Source organism: Canis lupus, chromosome 11, assembly GCF_003254725.2.
Source record: "Canis lupus dingo isolate Sandy chromosome 11, ASM325472v2, whole genome shotgun sequence".
NCBI lineage: Eukaryota > Metazoa > Chordata > Mammalia > Carnivora > Canidae > Canis > Canis lupus.
Window position 1 is genome coordinate 9,357,626 of NC_064253.1, and position 21,624 is coordinate 9,379,249.

At 34.7% G+C, this 21,624-nt stretch overlaps 1 long non-coding RNA gene across 1 annotated transcript; it reads right to left on the reverse strand.

Moving 5' to 3' along the window:
* Window positions 1-2,877: 2,877 nt before the first annotated feature.
* LOC125756034 (uncharacterized) lies at window positions 2,878-17,758 on the reverse strand. Its single transcript, XR_007413899.1, has 2 exons — window positions 17,715-17,758; window positions 2,878-3,316 (listed from the first exon to the last, which is right to left on the reverse strand). It is a non-coding gene; the product is annotated as an uncharacterized LOC125756034 (long non-coding RNA).
* Between the last annotated feature and the right edge of the window lie 3,866 nt (window positions 17,759-21,624).

The window sequence follows — 21,624 nt, forward strand, 5'->3', positions numbered from 1 at the left end:
GACAAAGAGGAAATTGAACTAAAAGAGAGAAGAGAAACCCCTGCAATTACTCAGTCCTGAGAGCACACACAGAGCCAGCTGCAAAGTTAATACAGAACATCGTTTTCCCCAAAGGAGTTGTACTGCAGCTGAAGAATGCTAAAACAACCCCCTCTTTGGCTGATGACTGCTTTGTTATCAGTGATGATACCAGACCTACATTTCTATGCCCACCTATTACTGAGGGTACCTATTGCTAAACTACCCTCACCATGTAATAATACTCAATTCCCAGTGTTCCCACTTGCCCTAATCTCAACTCAGAAACAGCAGCCAAACTGATCCCTACATCTCTTAGCATCTCCTACAAATTATTCAGTTTGCACCCAAACTCTGCAAAAGTGTCTTCCGTTTTCCCTCTTGTGAATTATAATTCAGTGGAGTGTTATGCTGAATTATCCAGGGGAAAAATGATAATGACTTATCAATATATAAATATAAATCCTGGGAAGAAAGCCAATTTGGTAATTCTTTCTTGTTGAATGAAAAGGATATTTAAAAACTCCAAGAGGAAAAAAAAAAAAAAAAAAAAAAAAAAAAAAAAAAAAAAAAAAAAAAAAAAAACTCCAAGAGGAAATAAGGAGAATTGCGCCTCTAGAAACCAAAAAGACTCCTAAATTATAGGCCCATAAATCCTTACTAACGGAGGGAAAAAAAAAAAAAAAAACACACTTGATCACAAAATCACTCACAGGGCTTACTTAGTGAGATGGCTTGGTCTCTGCCATGGGCTGATTTGTGTCTCCTACCCCCCACAAAAATATGTTGATGTCATAACCCCTGGTCCCTGGAAACATAACCTTATTTTTAAATAGGGTATTTGCAGATATGATCAGGTCCATATGAAGTCATTAGGATGGGCCCTAACAGTGTGATTGGTATCCTAGTAAGTAGGGAGGAATTTAGGTACTGAGACCCATGGGGAAAATGTCAAGGGGCTGACAGAGGCAGAGATCATAGTGATAGAGCTACAGACTAAGAAACAAGAATTGTGGCCACTACTGGAAGCTGGGAAGATGCAAGGAAGAATTTCAGAAGGAGCATGGTTCTGTTGATAACATGACTTTGAACTGCCAGCCTTCAGGACTGCAAGAGAATCAGTTTCTGTTGTTTTAAGCCACCCACTGTGTGGTATTTCTTCTGGTAGCTTTGTGAAATTAATACAGATTTTGGTACTGGGATGCTACTGTCAAAAATAACCAAAAATGTGGAAGTGGTTTTAAATTAGGTAATGGCTAGAGGCTGAATGTGATTTTGAGGCACTTGATAGTTAAAAAAAAAATCTAGATTTTCATGAAGAGACTTTTGGTAGGAATATATCTGGCAAGGGGTTAGTATTCAAAATATATAAATAACTCATGCAATTCTAATGCGAAACAAGCATATCAATAATCCAATTTAAAAATGGGCAAAGTAACTGAATAGACATTTTTCCAAAGAAGACCTACAGATGGCCAACAGGTACATGAAAAGATGCTCATCATCACTGATCACCAGGGAATTGCAGATCAAAACCACAGCGAGATAGCACCTCACATTTGTTGGAATGGCAGATATTAAAAAGAGACAGCAAGTCTTGGCAGGCATGTAGAGGATGTGCAATCCTTGTTCTCTGTTGGTGGGTATGTACATTGGTGCACTGCTATGGAAAATGGTTTAGAGGTTCCTCCAAAATTTAAGAATACAACTACCATATAACCCAGCAATTCCACTGGGTATCTTTCTGAAGAAAATAAACAGTAACTCAAAAGAATACCTGAACTCCCATGTTCATTACAGCATTATTTAGAAGAGCCAAGATGTGGAAACACTTAAGTGTGTTTCGGTGGAGGGATGGATAAAGAAAATGTGGTATACATACACAAAATGGAACATTATCCAACTATAAAAAAGGAAGGAAATCATGCCTTGTACAATAACATGGATGACCTTGAGGGCATTGTGCAAAGTAAGTCAGACAAAGACAAATACTGTATGATTTTATATGTGGAATCTAAAACAACAAAAACAGAATTCATATACATGGCAGATTGGTGTTTGCCAGGGATGGGGGTAGGAAGTGGGCAAAATGGGTAAAGGGGTTCTAAAGGTTCAAACTCGCAATTATAAAATAAATTAAGTCATAGGCATGGTGACTGTAGTTTATAATACTCTCTTGTGTATTTGAAAGTTGCTAAGAGAGAAAATCTTAAAATTTCACACCATAAGAAAAAAAAAATGATAGGACTGTGTGTCGATGGTTATTAACTAGACTTACCATGTGGTCATTTTGCAATATATGCAAATATGGAATTATTAAGTTGTACACCTGAAACTAATATAATGTTATGTTAATTACATGTCTATTAAAAACCCCTAGAAATAGAAAGTTGCTTAACATAACAAATGCCATACATGACAAGATCACAGCTAACGTCAGACTCAAAAGTGAAAAGTTGAAAGTTACAGGGTCAGGAACAAAGCAATTGTTCCATTCTTACCTTTTCTAGTCAACATATGACCAGTTCTAAAAGGAGGCTAAATATTTATCCCCAGGAGTCAGCCTCTCTTTAAATTCATATTAGTACCTGCAGGGGTCTTTTAACACAATGGTTCTCAAGGTGTGGTTTAATGATTAGCAGCATTAGATTTACCTGGGAGCTTGTTAGAAACACAAATTCGTGTGCTTCCCCCACCCCAGGTCAAGTGAATCACAAACATTAGGTATGAGTGTCATCAATTGTGTTTAATAAGCCCTTCAGGTGAACTGGTTTCACACCGTCTGTCTCTGGCAACCCCTAATGCCAGAGTATAAAAGGAGGATTTCAGGGTGGGGAGTTAAGTGATAGGGCACAAAACTACATGTTCTGGTATTTGTTTTTATAAATTATGGACAGGGGAAAAGGCTACGGAAACAAGGGATAGTGAAGCACTTGATCCAAAAGTTAAATCAACCACACTGACACTAGAATAGGGTCCGATTTGTGAGCACAGAAACCAAGAATCTCTTGGTGATTGTTATCCATGGAGCGAGGATCAGTACTTGGTACGTGGTAAACTTTCACATATACTTGTTAGACTAATGAAGGCTAGTTTTAACACAATATGGGTTATTCATTTTAAATACAAGTGGGTTTTTTTTTTTTAAACAGTCCAGGTCTCTTGCTGCACAGCAGAGGGAAAACCAGAATGAATACTCCCTGGAAAGCCGGTCTGAGAAAAGGCACCCCAGAAGGGGGCTCGTTCAGGTGTTGCATTTTCTTCTCTGGAGTTTGTCCACCAAATACATCACTTCACTCTGGTAAGAAATGAATGAAGATATGTAAGACGCAAAGATTTTTGTTTGTTTTAGTGCAATTCCTAAAATAACCAAAATTCTGAAGTAAATTTTTCTTAATCGTCGGATTAAAAACTGCTTTTAAGAACTATTGGAATTCGATACATGGTCACATCATATCTATAAAGTGTACAATTTAAGTTTTATTCTGTGTACACATCTGGGAAACCCTATCGGTTCAATCAAGAAAATGAAATGTCCAACCCCCAAATTGTCTTGTGCCTATTTGTCATCACTTCCTCTAATCCCTCTCTGCACCTCTCTATCTCTGGACAACTGTCGATCTGTGTTCTGTCACAAGATTAGTTAGAATTTGTAAAACTGTATGAAAACAGGATTCTAGAGTATGCACAGTTTTTTTTTTTTTTTTTGGTTTTGCTACTTCCTCTTAAAATAATTTTGAGATTCACCCACATTGCTCTGTATTCAGTAACCAACTCCTTTTTGTGGAGAAGTAGTTCATTGTAAGACTATATCAGCACTTCTCCATTTATTTTTATTGCATATTTGAATTATTTCTAGGTTTTGGCAGTTATAAGTAGAAGCAGTATCAACAGATGTTTTCATTTATCCTGAGGGAATACCTGCAAGTGTAATTGCTGGATTGTATGTCACTTGTCTGTTTCACCTTTTAAGAAGCTGCCAAAATATTTTAGAAAGTGTTTCTTTCATTATTCGTTCCAGTGTTTAAGAGTTGCACTTTCTTCAAAATCTTGCTAGGTATGATGAAGCTTTTAAAATATTCGTCATTTTAACAAGTGCGTGCTATTTTCTCAGTTTAAATTCACATTTCCTTAATTACTAATCTTGAGTATTCTTTCACCTGCATGTTTGTGATACTGTATTTACTGTGGTGTATTAAGTATTTAAATATTTGGTCCAGTATTTAGTTTTTTAGATGGTCTATGTAGAAATCCTTTATCAGATATAGAACTTGGAAATGCCTTTTTTTTTTTTTAATGGTCTGTATCTTGTTTTTCATTCTTATAGAAGTGTTCTTTGGAGAACAGGAGTTGTTAATTTTCATGAAGTGCAATTTATAAATATCGCTGATTGTGTTTGCGTGATTTTTTTTAATTTTTATTTTTTTACTTATGGATCACAGTTGGCTGCTTGTATCCCTAGGGATTTTGTAATTGGATGCCTTTATGGATTTTACCTTCTTGAGTGCTAGATACTTTTATATTTCTATAAATATTTTGGTGCTCTGTGTAGAGATGCAGTTAGGTTATTTGGAAGCAGTTGACTCTTTGGGGTCTCCTAAATTTTGTTAGGTAAGGCTAGGACAGTGCCTTATTTAGAGACAATGTTAACCTGTTCTGAGGTAAAACTGAATCCTGTATATGTGCCTCTTGAATGGAAAGGTTTTCCACACTGACAAGGACATTTTTACTTTAATGCTTTAAGGTTCTTAAAGGTGTTAGGCACCCAGGTTCTTCCTGGGTGTTAGGCAATTTCTTCACATGTGTGGGTGATGATGCTCTGTAGATTTGTAGACTATTCTCTCTTTGCAACTCTCCCCTTTTTGCTAGGTAACCAAATTAATTCTACCTGCCTTGGTGTCTCCAGACTTCCAGATCCCTGTGCTTAACTGGGGGAGATGACTGGGCTCTGGCTCTTCTCTCTACTGTGGTGAAACCATGGGACTATGATCTGCTCTCTGGGCAGTAAACTGGGACGGTAAAGGGGATTATTTCTTTTATTTACCATTTCTCTGATACCTTAAGCCTTGAACTCTATTGTTTAGGATTTCCTTCCCTCCCCTCCCGCCCCAGGCAAAGGAGGACTTTCATAACCTTTACCCTTCTTCCAAAAGTGAATGAACTCTTGAATTTCTAACACTAAAAATAAGAGGAATTCGAGTCTTGTAAATAATACATATGATTTCATAGTTTAATTATGTACTATCTTGTTTAATTGACTTACAACTAACAAAGATAAGCAATGATGGTAGGTCTTTTACATTAAAAACAAAAACAAATAGCTGTTGTAATCTCACTGAAGTATTAGGTGTTTTGATCTTATTCACAAGATATACAAGGCTCTGAAAAAAATATATATAGGAAAAAGTAACAAAACTATTATACTTCGTGCATTTTCAGGAATATAATTTTTCATAAATCAGACTTGGAAGAAATGGTATTAGAGGGATTGCAGCTGTTGGGGAAAACTAGAGAAAACAAATCATACTTAGCTTAACACAGAGGAATAGAAAATTCAATATTACTTTTTATGCTAACTTTTCCTGTGGCATATGAGCATAAATCCCTCCAGCTCAGGGCTTCCTGGTGGTAACACATATAGTATGTGTGCTACAAATGTGTGATGGATATGTTTGGGATTTTGATCTCTGTAATGCTTGAGATAGTCTTACGGAGTCTAAAGAGACTAAAATTGATACAACTTCTCTAGCCATAATCAGCCTCAACTTACCAGATTTTGTCTTATAAACATTATCTTTCACTGTGTGTGCCATGTTGTGGAAAAGGCAGGACCCACGACTCCAGCAGTTAAATGTTTTCCTATTTATCTTCTAGAATGCTGTGCACAGTTGATACATGTCTTGCTTTTCTTCAAGGGGTGACTGATTTGATTAGACAAGGAATTGACCCAGCGGAAAATAGAAGAATGAGCTTTCTGTCACTGTCCTTACTTCTAAACTCAATTGCTTTAGGGAGATTTTATTGTTAAAAGGAAACTTTCACGTGTCTCTCTTGACTAATAGACTTCTATACTTGTAGAAGGAAAAAAATAGAATGTGAATCAGTACTGTATGTACTTTAAAAAGAAAACAAAACTCCTCTTCTAAATTTTCCTGAAAATAATTTAATTATTTTAGAATGAATTGGATGGTATGTACAAATGTTTAAGTAGTTTACTATGTTACCTTAAGAGAGAAAACTGGACATAGGTTTTGCCATAGTGATGATAATACCTACCTATACCTTCTCGTCTTGACTATATAAGGATTCCATAATCTGGAATTCACTGTACCTGTTTTCACACAAACTTTGATATCACATGAGTGACAAAAATGGAAAAATACAGGAAGGGGATTTTTTATTTAGTAGAGGGAGAAGTCAGCTGAGTAGGCAATTTTACATCTTCTGGCCCTTTTTTGTTTACAGTGACCGTATAGGAGCCATGTAACAGTATACCTTTTGCTTTCATGATTGGTTTTTCAACTTTATTGAGGTATAGATGGAATATGATAGACTATAGACTACATATATTCAAAATAAATAATTTGGTGTTTGTGTATATACATACATATATATTTATATGTACTCAGTAATCCATCACTATTATGAAAATAATGACTTTATCTGTTACTACAAAGTTTACTTGTGCTTCTTTGTAACCCCTGAACCACTGAACTTGCTTAAGACCCTTAGGGATCAGCTTTTTTGCCATTTTAGATTAGTTTATATTTTCCATAATTTGATATAAGTGTAATCCAACAGTATGTACCCCCTTCTATCTGCCTTTTCCTTCAGCATTATTATTTCAATTTAGCAATGATGCTGCATGTACCATTAGTTCATTTATTACTGAGTCTTAGATCCTTTTCTGGACATTTTGTAATTCATTGTTCACTTGTTGATGGACATCTGGGTTGTTTCCAGTTTGGGGCTATTACAAATAAGAATGTGATTAACATTTGTGTTACAAGTCTTTATAAGAACACGCATTTTGATTTATTTAAAAAAATTCTTTTTTTAAAATTTATCTTAGAACTATATTGCTAGGAGTGGAATGGCTGGTTATACGCCAGGTGTATGTTTAACTTTTTGGAAAAAAAATCCAAACTATTTGGCAAAACTAGTTGTGCCATTTTACATTTGCAGTAATAGTGTTTGAGTGTTTAATTTGCTCCATATTTTTTCCATCCTACATTGTCTTCCTAATAACACACATTCTAAAAGGTGTTTGCTGGTACCTCATTGTGATTTAATTTGCATCTCAGCAATAAATAATTATGAACAAGTTTTCTTGTGGATAGTTATTAGTGTATCTATTTTGGTAAAGTAAATTTTCAAATGTTTTGTATATATATTTTTAAAGATTTTATTTATTTATTCACGAGAGACAGAGAGAGGCAGAGACACAGGCAAAGAGAGAAGCAGGTTCCATGCAGGGAGCCTGATGTGGGACTTGATCCCGGGACTCCAGGACCACGCCCTGGGTTGAAGGCAGGCACTAAACCGCTGAGCCATCCAGGAATCCCCCTGTTTTGTATATTTTTTTATTGGTATGTGTTCTTACTGTACTTGGAAAGTTTTTCAATATATATATTCTGCATTACAAATGTTTCTTCAGGTATGTATTTTCTCATTCTGGACTTGATTTTTGCTAAGTGGTTTTCAAAGAGCAGATACTGTTAATGTTGCTGAAATACTATTATTTTTTAACAAATAATGTTTTTTCTGTTCCATTTAGTAACTATGACCAATCCAGAGCCTGAAAAAGTTTCATTTATGTGTTCTTTGTGGAATAGTACAATGTTTCCAGCTTTTATATTAAGATCTATGATTGATTTTGAGTTGATTATTTTACATGGTGGGATTAGTGGTGGAAAACTTTTGTTCATATAAATATCAAATGATTCCAGGAATATTTTTTTGAAAATTCTTTTTCATTAAATTGCTTGTATAACTTTTTTGGAAACCAATTGACTCTAGATGTGTCCTTTTATTTTTGGACTCCATTTTCTGTATATCTGTCTTGATGCCAATACTGCACTGTATAGTTGCTTTAAAATATTTCTTAAGGGGTAGCCCTGGTGACTCATCAGTCTGGTGCTGCCTTCAGCCCAGGGCCTGATCCTGGAGACCAGAGATCGAGTCCCACATCAGGCTCCCTGCATGGAGCCTGCTTCTTCCTCTGCCTGTGTCTCTGCCTCTCTCTCTCTTTCTGTGTCTCTAATGAGTAAATAAATAAAATCTTAAAAAAATAAAATATTTCTTAAAATCAGGTAGTATGAATCCACCAACTTTGTTCTTGATCAATATTTTTTAAATGTATGAGTCCTTCACATTTTTACATAAAACTTACAATTCCTTTATCAGTTTCTACTAAAAAGTCTGCTTGGATGTTGACTGGGCTTGCACTGACTCTAAAATAGTTGGGAGGAAAACGGACATTTTAAAACTGTTGAGTCATCTGACCTAGGAATAAGGTATAACTGAATTTCTTACATTCTTGACTTTAGTTCAATATTTTGTGGTTGACAAAGAGGTCTTCCCCATCTTGTGTAAATTTTATCTTAAGCTTAAGAAGTGAGCTTATCCAATAACACTTTGTATTAGAACAATTTACTCTTTTTTTTTTTTAAGGTTGTATTTATTTATTCATGAGAGACACAGAGAGAGAAAGAGAGAGAGGCAGAGACACAGGCAGAGGGAGAAGCAGGCTCCATGCAGGGAGCCTGATGTGGGACTCGATTCCGGGACTCCAGGATCATGCCCTGGTCTGAAAGCAGGCACTCAATCACTGAACCACCCAGGAGTCCCTGTATTAAAACAATTTATTTTTTTTTATTTTTATTTTTTTATTGGTGTTCAATTTACTAACATACAGAATAACCCCCAGTGCCCGTCACCCATTCACTCCCACCCCCCGCTCTCCTCCCCTTCCAACACCCCTAGTTCGTTTCCCAGAGTTAGCAGTCTTTACGTTCTGTCTCCCTTTCTGATATTTCCCACACATTTCTTCCCCCTTCCCTTATATTCCCTTTCACTATTATTTATATTCCCCAAATGAATGAGAACATATAATGTTTGTCCTTCTCCGACTGGCTTACTTCACTCAGCATAATACCCTCCAGTTCCATCCACGTTGAAGCAAATGGTGGGTATTTGTCATTTCTAATAGCTGAGTAATATTCCATTGTATACATAAACCACATCTTCTTTATCCACTCATCTTTCGATGGACACCGGGGCTCCTTCCACAGTTTGGCTATCGTGGCCATTGCTGCTATAAACATCGGGGTGCAGGTGTCCTGGCGTTTCACTGCATCTGTATCTTTGGGGTAAATCCCCAGCAGTGCAATTGCTGGGTCGTAGGGCAGGTCTATTTTGAACTGTTTGAGGAACCTCCACACAGTTTTCCAGAGTGGCTGCACCAGTTCACATTCCCACCAACAGTGTATGAGGGTTCCCTTTTCTCCACATCCTCTCCAACATTTGTGGTTTCCTGCCTTGTTAATTTTCCCCATTCTCACTGGTGTGAGGTGGTATCTCATTGTGGTTTTGATTTGTATTTCCCTGATGGCAAGTGATGCAGAGCATTTTCTCATGTGCATGTTGGCCATGTCTATGTCTTCCTCTGTGAGATTTCTGTTCATGTCTTTTGCCCATTTCATGATTGGATTGTTTGTTTCTTTGGTGTTGAGTTTAAGAAGTTCTTTATAGATCTTGGAAACTAGCCCTTTATCTGATATGTCATTTGCAAATATCTTCTCCCATTCTGTAGGTTGTCTTTGAGTTTTGTTGACTGTATCCTTTGCTGTGCAAAAGCTTCTTATCTTGATGAAGTCCCAATAGTTCATTTTTGCTTTTGTTTCTTTTGCCTTCGTGGATGTATCTTGCAAGAAGTTACTATGGCCGAGTTCAAAAAGGGTGTTGCCTGTGTTCTTCTCTAGGATTTTGATGGAATCTTGTCTCACATTTAGATCTTTCATCCATTTTGAGTTTATCTTTGTGTATGGTGAAAGAGAGTGGTCTAGTTTCATTCTTCTGCATGTGGATGTCCAATTTTCCCAGCACCATTTATTGAAGAGACTGTCTTTCTTCCAATGGATAGTCTTTCCTCCTTTATCGAATATTAGTTGCCCATAAAATTCAGGGTCCACTTCTGGATTCTCTATTCTGTTCCACTGATCTATGTGTCTGTTTTTGTGCCAGTACCACACTGTCTGGATGACCACAGCTTTGTAGTACAACCTGAAATCTGGCATTGTGATGCCCCCAGATATGGTTTTCTTTTTTAAAATTCCCCTGGCTATTCGGGGTCTTTTCTGATTCCACACAAATCTTAAAATAATTTGTTCTAACTCTCTGAAGAAAGTCCATGGTATTTTGATAGGGATTGCATTAAACGTGTATATTGCCCTGGGTAACATTGACATTTTCACAATATTAATTCTGCCAATCCATGAGCATGGAATATTTTTCCATCTCTTTGTGTCTTCCTCAATTTCTTTCAGAAGTGTTCTATAGTTTTGAGGGTATAGATCCTTTACATCTTTGGTTAGGTTTCTTCCTAGGTATCTTATGCTTTTGGGTGCAATTGTAAATGGGATTGACTCCTTAAAACAATTTAAAATAATGTCTTGCTATATATGTACATGCATAAAACTGACCAATAAAACTTTCTGATGCTCCCCTAAATCTGACTGAATCTTGATTCTTAACATGTAAAAAGCCTTATTTTGGACCTAATGAAGTTTAAAAATAAAAAGGTATTAAAATCCTTTCAAGCATCTGTCATGAGCTTGGAATTTTTTTTTTAATGCCATATTTAGTTGCCCTTTTCTAAACTGTTGGAGAATTTTTAAATTAAACATTTCCTAGTTCTATATCTTTTTTTGAGTTCTCTCCCTGTAGTGTGGAATACAGATGATAGTATGATTTTTGTGATAAGCTACTAGCTTTCATTAAAACCTCAATAATTAAGGGTTTTTTCCTAAGTATCTTCGGCAAGTAAAATTTTAAGTCCTAATATTTTATTACTTCAAGGAATCTTAGGACTTTAAGTTTTTACTTAACATTTTATATAATCAAATTTACATAAAAATGATAAAAAATTGCATGTTCATTAGAATAATTTGCTGCCTGCCCTTTGAAACTCAGCTTTTTTTTTTAGTAGAATTTGATTGATTTAATATAATTTAACTTTACAAAATACATTTAAATACAACATAGGTTTTGAAAATAGATCTTTGCATTGATTCCTCACATGAAAAATTGCGGCAGTGCAAGGAACACATATGCCATGAATAACTGGAGAAAATTTCTCTCAAAGTCAGTTTTTAGTTTCTATCTTGACTAATATTTATAAGCTTTACGTTGTCTGAGGAATAACACAAGTCACATGTTTGCCAGTTACATAGCTCATGTATGTCACCTTGTATCACATCTGGAGTCCTGTTGTGCATAGGATTAACATTACTCAGTTGTGTATATATGGAATTTAACATCCAAACCACATCTTGATGTTTCACAGTGTATTATGACCTGACTTCTTTTATTTGCTATGGCCAGAAGCCATACTGATTGCCTATAAGGCACAGAATGTAAAAGTGATCTGCTACATATTACTCTGCTTTAATGAATATAAAATCAAGGGAGATTTAGAAAAATATTCTCATGGAACAAATAATTAGTACTTGTTTGTATATGCTACTTGTTAATAAAGGCCTAGATGCAACTTTGTATAACAGAAAAGTTACAGACTTTGGCTCAAACTAAAGTGAATTTAATTTCCATTCCTCCCACTGAGTCATTTTTGAAAAGTCATGCAGCCACTACAATGATCAGATTCCACATCTGTCATTTGGGGGCTAGTACTTATGGGATTAATGTGAAAGTTAACTGGCAAAATAAGCAGTAGTCGAAACTCCTGTAATGTCAGGGTTTATCACATAGACCCTTCCTCTATTCTAGTTTATTCAGGCGTTTTTACACATTTATTTTAGAAGGAGAGAGAAGGACAGCAAGTGTGTGCATACAAACTAGGAGAGGGAGAAGGAGAGGGGGAGACAGAGAATCTGAAGCCGACTACCCACTGAGCCCGTGGCAGGGTTTGATCTAATGACCCTGAGATCATGAACTGAGCTGAAATCAAAAGTTGGATGTTCAACCAACTGAGGCACCCAGGCACCCTCATTTGGCAGAATTCTAAATACTCTGATAGAGAATATATTTTACTTCTGTATCTAATGACTTATAATCTAGACAATATAAAATATGTATTAACATGCTAAAAATGTGTCACAGTTAAATATTGAGGTAGAGAATATAGATACTTTGAAGTTTTTCGGGGGGGCGGGGTCAAGAAATAAAGAAGCCATAGTTTTAGGTATACTTAGAAAAGATTCAAGTAAAGATGGTACCTTCATACAAAATGATAGTGCCTTCTCCATTCTTTCATGTTATTTTAAAAAATGAAAAGACATTCAAAATCACTAATCATGAGGGAAATGCAAAGTACAATGAGGTGTAAATTGGTCCAAATGCTATGGAAAATGATATGGAAGTTCCTCAATAAATCAAAAAAAAAATTACTACATGATCTCCCAATTTCCATTTACAGGTATAAGGAAATAAAAATAGACTTTCAGAATGATAGACTTACAGGCTTATTGCAGCATTATTTACAATAGCTGAAATAGAACTATTTTAATGGGAATCAATGGATGAATGAATAAAAATATATATGTGGTGTGTGTATACATTAGAATACTCTTCAGCCACAAGAAGGGAGGATATCCTGCCATTTACAAGAACATGCATGAACTTTGAGGGAATTATGCTAAGTGAGATAAGTCAGACCCAGAAAAGCAAGTAGGTACTAGATCATCTCAGTTAGCTTTAGATTCCACAAAGGATAAACTTGTAAAAAGCAGTAAAACATTATGAGGGGATTGGGAGGGGGGGTAATAAAATTGATGTTTAATGGTGCAAACTTGGAACAAGTAGTAAATAAGCCATAGAAATCTGCATGTTACATGAATATAGACAACAATATTATAATTATACAATATGGTAGTGGTCCTAAATATTGCTATAACCACAATCATTACAATAAATACGTTATCAAAAGAACATGTGCTACACCTTAAAATTATACAATGTTCTATGTCAAATATGTTCAATAAAAATGAAAAAATTAAAATTAAACTCATGAGTCACTGATCACTCTATACGTTAAAATTGGTAAGCAGATCTAAAATCTGAAAATAATGAGGAATAGAGAAAACTGGATCAAATAAGTAGAGAATGTTTGTAGATCCACTTAAAACCCTCAGTCAGCTTAGTAAGATCCTAAGGATTCTAAACAAGGAATATTTCTTCATCTGTAGTAGTAAAGTATTGAAGCTTCATTATTAAAAATAATGACATTTATTAGAAATAAGAATTTTTAAAATTCTGGAATGATCTGGTAATGTGAAAGATTGACAGAAATAGGATAATAAGGAAAATCACATAAATGCCATTTCAAGTGCAAAGAGATTGGTTTCCATTGCCAGTAGTGTCCAAAGATCTCTGGAGAAAAAATTTTTGACTGAAAAGCTATTGCTTTTCCCCCAAAAGACCCCTTGTCCCCACAAAAGATTTTTAGAAAGCCAGGGAATAATTGTTAACTTCATTGGTGCCCAGAAAGTATAACAAATAGAGGAGACATTTGCCCCAAGAGAAAAGTGATAGAAAGCATAAGAATTTTCTGACAGCATTTGGCAGAGGATCATAATATGGTATATTTCTGAATGAAGTGTATGGTAGTATAATTCATACCGTCTCTTTGTTCCAGATGTTAGTTGAATATCATCCCGCTTTGATGAACTGTTGGAAATTAAAAAACCCAGAGGCCGTTATTTTGTTGAGCATTTTTTCTTATTTTCTGTTGGTTATTTGGATTTCTTTTTTGGGGAAAATGTGTATTTAGTTCATTTGGCTATTTTTTCATCAGATTTGTTTTTTTGTAACTGAGTTTTAGGAATTCTCAGTTTTGTGGCTACTAACCTCTTGTCTGGTACATAGCGTTTGAAAACTTTCTCCCATTTTTTAGGTAGCCTTCTTGTTTTGTTTCTTTGCTGTCCAGAAATTAAGTTTGATGTAATCCTATTTATTAAATCTTGCTTTTGCTGTGTTTTTGGTGTCATCTCCAGAAACTCATTGCCAAGACCAATGTTGAGGAATTTCTAGAGGATTTCTTCTAGGAGTTTTGTGGGTTGGGTTTCAGGTTTAGCTTCTTGATCCATTTCAAGTTAATTTTTGTGGGGCATTTATCCATTTTTTTCCCTCACACTATTTGCTGAAGAGACAGTTTTTCCCCATACAGTGTTCTGTGCTCTTTTGTCAAATACTAGTTGACTGTATATGCAGGGATTTAATTTTAGGCTCTCTGTTCTGTTCACTTGGTCCTGTGATTATTTTTATGTCAGTGTCATAGTATTTTTATTACTAAAATAATATATTGTCATATTTATAATATATATGACATATATTATATATATAATATATAATAATGTCATATAGTTATATATAATATATATATATCATATATAATAATAATGTATTGTCATATAGTTAGAAATCAGGAGGTGTCCTGCCTCCACATTTGTTCTTTTTCTTCAGGATTGCTTTTGATATTTGGGGTATTTTTTGATTCCACACTAATTTGAAGATTTTTTTTCCCTACTTCTTTGAATATGTTATGTTGTTTTGATGGGGATTGTATGTAATCTACACATGGCTTTGAGTAGTATGGACATTTTAAAGTTACTAATTGTTCCCATACATGAATATGGAGTGTCTTTCCATTTGTTTGCATTTTTTTCAAAATCTTTTTCATCAAAGTCCTATAATTTTCACTCCCTTTGTTAAACTAACTCCTAAGTACTTTATTAAAGTCACTGTGAATGAGATAATTTTCTATGTTTCTTTTTCAGATGTTTGATTATTAGTATATAAAAATGCATCTGATTTCTGTATGTTGATTTTTATGTCTTGAAATTTGTTTATTACTGTCAGCAGTGCTTTGATTAAGTATTTGGGATTTACTATATACCAATCATACCATCTTCAAATACTGACGGTTTTACGTTTTCCTCTCTAATTTATTTGCTTTTTATTTCTTTGTTTTGCCTAATTGCTCTAGCTAGGACTTCAGGACTATAGTGAATAAGAATATTGAGTGGGCATTCTTGTCTAGTTCTTGATCTCTATGAAAAAGCTTTCCCTTTTTCTCTGTTAAGTATGATGTTAGCTGTGGGTTTGTTTTAGGAGGTCTTTATTATGTTGAAATATGTTCTTTTATGCCTAATCCGTTGAAGGTTTTTATCATAAAAGGATACTGAATCTTGTTAAAAGCTTTTTCTGCAGCTACTGATGATGATCTTGTGAGTTTTACTGTATGGTCTATTAATGTGATATATTACATTTTATTGATTTACTTATGTTGAACTAGCCTTGCAACCCAAAGATAAATCCCATTTAGTCATGCTGTATAATCTTTTAATTATGCTCTTGAATTTGGTTTGCTAGTATTTTGTTGAGCTTTTTTACATCTATATTTATCAGGGATATTGGTACAGTTTTCTTCTTAGTGTCCTGATTTGGCTTTGGTATCAGGGTAATTAATGCTTGCCTCATAGAATGTGTTGGGAAATATTCACCCCTATAAAAATTTTTTAAGAGTTTTTTTTTTTTTTAAGATTTATTTAACTCAGAGAGAGAGGATGCACATGCAAGTGGAGGTGGGGGCAGAGAGAAAGGGAAAAAAAGAATCTCAGACTTAGCACTGACCATGGAGTCCAACTTGGGGCTCGATCTCACAACCCTGAGATCATGAGCCGAACTAAAGTCAAGAGTTGGATGCTCAATGAACTGGGCCACCCAAGTGCCCCTCCCCACCTTTAAAATATTTTATTATTATTTTTTGTTTTAGAGAGAGAGTGTGAGCGAAGAGGGAGGCAGAGGGGAGAGAGAGAAGGAGAGAATCCTCAAGCTGACTCCCCTCTGAGCATGGAGCCTGACTAAAGACTTGATCTCAAGACTCTGAGATCATGACCAGAGCTGAAACCTTTACTGACAGAGCCACCCAGGCACTCCTTTTTGGAATAGTTTAAGAAGGATTTGAATTAATTCTTCTTTTAATATTTGTTAGATTTCACCAGTGAAGCTGTTTAGTACTGGGTTTTGTGAGATTTTTATTATTACTCATTCAATCTCTTTACTCACTATTCAGATTTTCACTTCTGATTCAGTGGTGGTAGGTTGTATGTCTCTAGAAATTTATTCATTTCTTCTGGGTCATATAATTACCACATAGCTGTTCATGGTAGTTTCTTTCCTGTATTTCTGTTTATCTGTTATAAAATTTACTTTTTAATATTTTGATTCTTCTCTTTTTTTTCCTAATGTAGCTAATTTTGTATATTTTTTGAAAGAACAGCTTGTAGTTTTGTCTGTTGCTTTTCTAGCTTTATTTTTCTCTGATCTTTATTATTTTCTTCTTTTTGCTAAATTTAGCTTAATTTTTCCTTACTTTTCTAGTTTCTTGAGATGTTCCTTAAGTTGTTGACCTGAGACCTTGTAAATTTCCTAATACATGTATTTATTGCTATGAACGTTCTTCTCAGAACTGCTACTACTCCTGCCCCCTAAGTTTTGATGTGTGTATTTTTGTTTTTCATTTGTTTTGTGGTATTTTTAAGTTTTCTCTTTTGATTTTTTTTTTTTTTTGACCATTTCATTGTTCAGGAGTGTCTTCTTTAGTTTCCACATATTTGTAGATTTTCCAGCTTTTCTTTTGTTTATTTATAGCTTTATATCATTGTGCTCAGAAAAGATAATTGATATGATTTCAGTTTTCTTAAATTTACTAATATTTTTTTATGTCCTATCATATCATCTTTCCTGGAGCACGTTCGATGAGGATTTAAGAAGTATATAGACTCTACTGCTATTGGATGGAATGTTCTAGATATAACTAGGTCCATTTGGTTTAAAATATTGTTTAATTCCAATCTTCAAATTGATTTCTGTCTCACTGGTACATCATTGCTGATAGTGGGATATCTTAATCACCTACTAATATTGCTGTCTATGCGAGTATTTCCTTAAAATATTTAGGTGATCTCATCGGTGGGCATGTATATATTTATGGTGGCTACATCATCTGGTTGTATTGACCCTTTTATCATTATATAATGACCTTTGCCTCTTCTTGTCATTTTTGTCTTGAAGTCTTTTCATCTGGTATACTATGGCTATCCCTCCTTTCTTTTGGTTTCCACTTGCATGGAATATTTTCTTCCAGTCCTTTACTTCAAACCTGTGTGTGTTCTTAAAACTGAAATGAGTGTCTTTTATGCAGTGGATAGTTGGGTTTGTATTTTTTTTAATTCATATAGATATTCTCTGCCTTTTGATTGGTGAATTTAATCCATTTACATTTAGGGTGATTATTTTTTCCTTTGAAGCTTTTTTATTTTTGAAACTCAATTATCAAATGCAGGCATTTGTGCATTTACTTTTTAAAAAATTATACTTATTTTTTCTCTTGAATATAGTCAACACACAATGTTACATTAGTATCAGCTGTATAATATGATTCAGCCTCTCTATACCTTAAGCTGTTATGTTCTGCTCCTCAGAAGTGTAGCTACCCTTTGTCACCATACAGTGTTATTATGATGTCATTGATGGTGTTCCTATGCTGTGCCTTTTATTCCTGTAACTCTTCATTTCATAACTGGAAGTCTGTATCCACCACTTTCCTTCATCCGTTTTGCCCATCCTCCCCCATAACCATTGGCTTGTTCCTTGTATATACAGGTTATTTAGAGTGATTATTGATATGTAAGGACTATGACTACTGTCTTATTGTTTTGTTTTGTATCTCCATTGTTTTTTGCTCTGTGTCTCCCTACCTCTGTAATTGGTGGCTTTCTATAGTGATGTGGCCAGTTTCTTCCTTTTTTTTAAATGTTTCCTGAATCTACTCTAGATTTTGCTTATTATTACCATGAGGCTTACATAAAACTCCTCACAGGTAAAATATTCCATTTTATATTGATGCAACTTGTCTTTGTTTGCCTATAAATGCTCCACCCTTTTACTCTGCCCCTTTTATCTTTGTGATATCACAACTAATCAGTTTTTATGCTGTTAATTCATTACTAAATTACAGTAGTTAGTGTTTTTGTTATAGTTGTTTTTAATGCTCTTTAACCTTTATAATATAGTTAATTGGTTAGCACACCATTATAATATGCAGTTATGGTTTTCTAATTCTATTTTTCCCCTTTACCATAGTGTTGTGTACTTTCACATGTTTTTCATGTCATTACCATTTTTTAAACTCCTTGTGTTCATTAATTTTATTGTGAGTTCATTGAATTGCTTTTTCTGAGTTTTCTTAACAGTGTGTTGAATTTCTTCATAAGAACTATTTTGAATTTTTTATCAGTTAGATTGCAATATTTGGTGCCTTTGACTTCAATTGCTGGAAAATTAGCATTTTGTGACACCATATTTACTTGATTATTTTATAGTGCCTGATATGTGCCTCCCCACCCCCGCACTTCTGATGCAACAGTCCCCTTCCTTTGCTAAGAATTATGTTTACTTTGTTTCTTAAAATTCAGCAGGTTGGTTATTAGAAATCTTTCTTCTGTTTTCCAGAAGGAGGTGCTATAGCTCAAACTTGTGTTTTTTTTTCTATTGGAGCTGGCTCTCCTGGCAGCTGAGTGGAGGAGGTGTGGGCTTGGTACTAGAGCTTTGGGGGTGACCACAGCGCTGAAGGGGGATCTTCCATTGGGAACTCTCAGAGGTTCATGATGGACTTCTGCTTAAATCTCAGCAGTGAGAGAGAAACTTGTTCTCTCAATGCCCTTTGATATTCTTATCTGCCTTTTTCCTTCTCCCTTTCCAAGTCAAAGTGGTCCCTTCTCTGCAGTCCAGGTGCTACTAAAGAGAAATGGGTCAATGCATCTACAACCTGAACAACTGAGTCAACTGGGTGGTTACTCACCACTTTGGCTTTTTGCCTCCTTTGCCAGAGGGGTAATCTCAGATGCCACTGGAAGTTCAACATCTTGCATTGTCACTCTGGGGAGGAGGGAATAACTTGGCAAGTTATTTCATCTCTTCTGTCTCAAAATTTCTCTTTGTTTTCCTCTGATGGCTTACTGGATTCCCCTATCAGGCAGGCTGCATCTCCAGAAATTCTGTATACCCCATGGATATCTGCCCAGTTTTCTATGCTCTTAGCTCCCTGTTTCCAGATTGTACGGAGCTGGGGTAGACAAGCTCAGCAACTCCCTTGGCTCCAAGCTCCCACCAAAGTCCTGTTTACCCACTTTTGTATAAACAGATGTATAGGAACTCTTGGATGTCATGGTATAATTTGCAGAGGAAGTTAGCTCTGGTTATGAATATCCAGTTAATTGTAAATCAAGGGGAGAGAAAAAGGAATGCCTCATGCCATAATAAAGCTGACATCACTCCCCTACTGGTACTTTGTGTGTGTGTGTGTGAGGGGGGAGGTTTCTTCATAAGTTAAAGTTTAATACATTTTATTGCTTTTTTTAAAGCAGTTCTTGGTTTTATTGAAATATTATTTCCCCAATTTCATTGAATTTGCTCTTGTTGTTATTACTCCTTTATACTTATTTGAGCTTTATTTATGTCTATTTCTAGTTCCTTCTGGTAGAAGTTTAGAACACTTATTTGAGAACTTAATTCTTTTTAATATAAGCAATGATGTAAACATTCCTCTAATTACTGCTTTACCTGTATCTTATATTTTGATCATTAGAAAATATTATAAGGAGAATGAAATATCTTTTGTGATTTCTTCTTTGACCCTTGAGTTATTTATGGTACATAAGTGATAACTGAAAAGTTCTGGAATAGTCTGATATTGATTTCTAATTTTTTTGTTAGGGGACACATTTTTCTATCTTTATGAATTTATCAAAAATTAATGGTTTGTCTTAGTGAATATTGAATATTCCTTATGTACTTGAAAGTATATTCTGCTCTTGTTGGATGGAATGTTTTTTAAATGTCAAGTAGATCAAGAGGGTAATTTTGAAGACTCTAAGGATGATAGTAACTTTGCTTATTTCTCCTTTATTTTTTATGTTTTGCCTTTTAATAGGATCTGACAATCTCTTCCTTTAATGAAAAATTTAGGCTATTTATTCCTAATGTAATTTCTTGTGTGGTTGACTTCAAACTTAACATCTTGCTTTTTTATTTTCTGTTATGTCTTATCTGTCTTTTCAAACTATTTTCATGTTTTTTTTTGATAAATTGACTATTTTATTGACACAAGTAGGTCTCTGCTCTTGATTAAGTAAACTTTAAGTTCTAAAAATTGCTTTAAAGTTTACACTATACATGTTTAGTTACCAGAGTTCATCTTCAAATAATATTGTATGTTGTGTATATGTAAGAATGTTAAAACATTTCTATTTTCTCTTCCCATTCTTTGGCTTTTTTTGGTCACTCGTTTTATTGTATTATATGTAATAAATTCCACAATGCAGTGCTACTATTTATGTTGTGGAGATTCAGTTCACTTTCAAAAAGTCAATAAGAAAAAAATTTACTTTTGTGTATTCAGCATTTCACCGTTTCCACTTTACTCTTTCTGTGTACGAATACAAATTTCCACTTGATGCCATGTCACTAGTTCATGGAAAACTACTTTTCATATTTATTACATCACAGGTTTACTGAAAGGAATACTTGAAGCATTTTTTTTTTTTTTTTTTGCTAAAAACATGTTTATTTTTATCTTTGTTTTTATTTGCTTTTACACTTTGATGTCTGGTCCAAATTAAACTTAATTTTTAGTAACAGTTTTAGATTTACAGAAGGAAAGCATACAGAGCACTTCCATATATCCTCCATCCCATTTCTCACTGTTATTTATACTTTACATTAATGATTCATTTGCTATGAACCAGTATTAATAGTAATAAAAGCCCATACTTTATTCACTTTTTAAAGCTGTTAGCTAATAAACTTTTTCTATTCTAGGATCCCATCCTAGACTACATTACATTCAGTTGTTAGGTCTCTTTAGGCCCGTTTTAGCTATTAATTTATCAGACTTTATTTAATTGTTTTTCATGTTATTGGCAGTTTTAAAGAGTAGTGGTCAGGTATTTTGTAGGATATGTCTCGATTGGAATTTATCTGGTTTTCTCATGATTAGACTGGCAGTGTGAATTTTGGGGAAGAAGACTATAGACTTAAATGCCACTTTCATCAGATCAGTGATACACGATATTTATCATATCAGTCAACATGATATATAAAAACATGACCTTAAGCACTATTAATTGTGGGACCCAAGGAATTTAACAAAAATCCCCTACACCTGGACAAGCAGAGCAGAACTAACTCCATTTTGTGCTACACCCGCCATCTCATGTATAACCCCCACATAACCGGCTTATTGCTTAAGGCACTCCCCCACCCTAGTCAAGCCTGCTGAGCACACCCTAATCGAAACCGGCTCTT